This window comes from Lathyrus oleraceus, chromosome 1 (genome assembly GCF_024323335.1).
Source record: "Lathyrus oleraceus cultivar Zhongwan6 chromosome 1, CAAS_Psat_ZW6_1.0, whole genome shotgun sequence".
NCBI lineage: Eukaryota > Viridiplantae > Streptophyta > Magnoliopsida > Fabales > Fabaceae > Lathyrus > Lathyrus oleraceus.
In genome coordinates this window covers 440170971-440174702 of record NC_066579.1, presented here as the reverse complement: position 1 = coordinate 440174702, position 3732 = coordinate 440170971, and positions in this window count along the sequence as shown.

The following is a 3732-nucleotide window of genomic DNA, read 5'->3' as shown; positions in this document are numbered from 1 at the left end:
CTTCAACAAACACTCTGCTCTAGGAATCAAAATCTCAACAGAAGCTCTGCTTAGGGAACAACCCTAACAATCTCTACTTGGGGAGCAACCCCAATAACAAAATCTGGAGAAGAAGGATATAACCACACCAGGAATATGAACAAATGTCTTACCTGATGGAGATCATGCCACCCTTGGGAGAGCACTGAGAAGTTCTTAGGTATCCTTTTATCATTGTGAATGTTCACTTTGTTTAAAACAATAGTTTTGAAAATTCTTTGTTTTAAAACAATGACATTTTATCAATTAAAACATGCAAAACATTTGTCGAATTGAAACAAATAAGAGTGCAAATAATTGGATAAAAAGCTCAAATTTATTTGATGGAATGGTAGTCTGCAAATGGCAAGACTCCATAGATCTGTACAAATTTGAAATCAGTGATATATATTGGAAGAGGGCTACATTGAACATAATGATCCTTTCTCTACCAATTTGAATCTCGATGTATTCGAAGCTTCAGTTGATGACGAATCGAGAATCTCTGACGAACAGACAGCTGTGGAACAGAAAGTCTTGTCAGGATACAGTTACTTGCCAAATCCCTAATTTTTGCCTAGATTGCCCTAGGGTGAGGTACTCAATCTAGCGGGATACAAATATTCTCTTTTTTTAAGTCTCTAATTTTTGCCTGGATTACCCTTGCGGGTTCTCCACCGAGACGCTCATTTTTGCCTAAGCCGCCCTTTCGGGTTTTCAACTTAGCGAGCTATTCTATTTTTACATACTTTTTTTTAAGCAAAGTATTTCTTGACTGCATCTGAATTCACAGGACGAGTGAAATCCTCCCCATCCATTGTTGTAAGCATCAAAGCACCGCCTGAAAAGGCTCTCTTAACAACATATGGACCCTCGTAGTTTGGAGTCCACTTGCCCCTGGAATCGGGCACGAAAGACAAGACTTTCTTGAGCACAAGGTCACCTTCTCGGAACACACGAGGCTTGACCTTCTTATCGAATGCTTTCTTCATTCTCTGCTGATATAACTGACTATGACACATGGCAGTCAATCGCTTCTCTTCAATCAAATTCAATTGGTCATAACGACTCTGAGTCCATTCAACATCAGTCAACTTGGCTTCCATCAAGACTCGCATTGATGGGATCTCCACCTCTACCGGGAGAACAGCTTCCATGCCGTAAACAAGAGAGAAAGGGGTTGCCCCTGTTGAAGTGCGTACAGACGTACGATATCCATGCAAAGCAAACGGCAGCATCTCATGCCAATCTTTGTACGTGACAGTCATCTTCTGGATAATCTTCTTGATATTCATATTAGCAGCTTCAACAGCCCCATTCATCTTGGGTCTGTAAGGAGAGGAATTATGATGTGCAATCTTGAATTCAGTGCACAACTCATCCATCATCTTATTATTCAGATTAGATCCATTATCAGTAATGATCTTATCTGGCACACCATAACGGCAAATCAGCTGATTCTTGATAAAATTCACAACCACCTGTCTGGTCACATTCGCATACGAAGCGGCCTCAACCCATTTGGTGAAGTAATAAATTGCTACGAGAATAAACCTGTGTACATTGGACGCTTTCGGCTCAATCATGCCGATCATGTCAATTCCCCACATAGAGAAAGGCCATGGTGATGAAATCACATTCAGAAGTGTCGGAGGAATATGAATCTTATCCGCATAAATCTGACACTTGTGACATTTCTTTACATACTTGCAACAATCAGACTCCATTGTCAGCCAATAGTAGCCTGCTCTCAACATCTTCTTAGCCATGGCATGTCCATTGGAATGAGTACCAAATGAACCCTCATGGACCTCAGTCATCAACAGGTTTGCTTCGTGTCTATCCACGCATCTGAGCAAAACCATGTCAAAATTTCTCTTATACAGCACTTCACCACTGAGGTAGAAACTGCCTGACAACCTTCTCAGAGTTTTCCTATCTTTCACAGATGCCCCAGGCGGGTATACCTGGTTCTGGAGGAAATTCTTGATATCAAAATACCAAGGCTTGTCATCTTTCACTTCTTCGATTGCAAATATGTGAGCTGGTCTATCCAAGCGCATCACAGTAATATTGGGGACATTATTCCACCGTCTGACTACAATCAGGGAAGCCAGTGTAGCAAGTGCATTTGCCATCCGATTATCCTCTCGAGGAATATGATGAAAGTCAACTTCTGTGAAGAAAGTTGAAATCCTTCTTGCATAATCTCTGTATGGAATGAGACCAGGCTGATTCGTCTCCCATTCACCCTTGATCTGATTAACAACTAGGGCTGAATCACCATACACATCAAGATGCTTGATTCTCAAATCAATACATTCTTCTAGTCCCATAATACAAGCCTCATACTCAGCCATATTATTCGTGCATTTGAAAGTTAGCCTTGCTGTAAATGGAATATGAGAACCTTGAGGAGTAATGATCACTGCCCCAATTTCGTTTCCATACTGATTAACGGCGCCATCAAACACCATCGTCCATCTGGAACCAGGTTCCGGACCTTCATCAAGTGTAGGCTCATCACAATCTTTCATTTTCAAATACAGAATCTCCTCATCAGGGAAGTCATACTGAACAGACTGATGATCTTCAATCGGCTGGTGCGTTAAATGGTCAGCCAAGATACTACCTTTGATAGCTTTCTGAGCTCGATACTCGATATCATACTCAGACAACAACATCTGCCAACGGGAAATTCTCCCAGTTAAAGCAGGCTTCTCGAAGATATACTTAATTGGATCCATTCTGGATATCAACCAAGTTGTATGATTTATCATGTACTGGCGCAAACGCTTAGCAGCCCAAGCCGAAGCACAGCACGTCTTCTCAAGCATAGAATACCGAGACTCACAATCAGTAAACTTCTTACTGAGGTAGTATATAGCAAATTCTTTCTTCCCTGATTCATCTTGCTGACCGAGTACACAACCCATCGAGTCTTCAAGAACAGTTAGATACATAATCAGAGGTCTTCCTTCTACAGGCGGAGACAAGATCGGAGGTTCAGACAGATACTCTTTGATACTGTCGAAAGCTTTCTGGCAATCCTTGGTCCAATCATGAGACTGATCTTTCCGAAGGAGCTTGAATATCGGCGCACATGTGGCAGTCATGTGGGATATAAATCTGGATATGTAGTTCAAGCGGCCAAGAAAACCTCGGACTTGCTTCTCAGTTTTGGGTGCAGGCATCTCTTGTATTGCTTTGACCTTTGCAGGATCAACCTCAATACCTTTCTCGCTGACAACAAAACCCAACAGCTTGCCGGAACGGACTCCAAATGTACATTTGTTCGGATTCAGACGAAGTCTAAACTTCCTCAAACGCCGAAAAAGCTTCAACAAATGCTCAATATGCTCAACTTACGTTCGGTACTTGGCAATCATATCATCAACATAGACCTCTATCTCCTTGTGCATCATGTCATGAAACAAGGTAGTCATAGCTCGTTGATACGTGGCTCCGGCGTTCTTCAAACCGAAGGGCATCACTCGATAACAGAATGTTCCCCAAGGTGTGATGAATGTTGTCTTCTCCATATCCTCTGGTGCCATCTTGATTTGATTATATCTGGAAAATCCGTCCATAAACGAAAAGACTTTGAATTTAGTTGTATTGTCTACCAACATATCAATGTGTGGTAGGGGGAAATCATCTTTCGGACTAGCCTTATTCAAATCTCTGTAATCAACATACATACGGACTTTTCCA